Raw genomic sequence first — 531 nt, 5'->3', positions numbered from 1 at the left:
AAAAAGGATTTTTAGGAAGATCATCTGGGCAGCTGGGTAGCGGTAGATGACAGGGAGAGATCTCTCTGACTCAGTAATCTAGACTCGAGCTGATGGTGGTCTGGACAAGGACTCTGGCAGGGAAGAGGGTATAAGAGAGATTCAGAGGCTGAATTTTCCGGGTGATGATCATTTGGGGATTAAGTAAAGAGGACCGGGAGCAATTTTCAAAGACTTGCAGTTTTGGCTCCTAATCCAGGGGAATGGGGGTGATTTGATAAAGTCAGTTTGGGATGCAATCCAGGTCGTCTGGCTCCCTTTCCCCGTGCCCTTTCGCCTCCTGGCGCCGCCAGCGACAGTGGCCCGGTCGGGGGCCCCGGGGGAATTGCTGCCGCTGGGCTGGGCAGCCGCTCTCGCGGCTCTGGATCCCTTCCGGCGGCGGCGGCCCCTGCAGTGCGCCCTCCTAGGCTCCAGAGGGCGCGCTCGCACACGCTCGGGCCGCTCTGGCCCCGCGGGTCTCAGTGGCCGCGGAAGGTGACGTGGACACGGAAG

The sequence above is a fragment of the Canis lupus genome, chromosome 9, assembly GCF_011100685.1.
Source record: "Canis lupus familiaris isolate Mischka breed German Shepherd chromosome 9, alternate assembly UU_Cfam_GSD_1.0, whole genome shotgun sequence".
NCBI classification, from domain to species: Eukaryota; Metazoa; Chordata; class Mammalia; order Carnivora; family Canidae; genus Canis; species Canis lupus.
The sequence above is the reverse complement of the archived record's forward strand: the minus strand, read 5'-3'. Positions refer to the sequence as shown.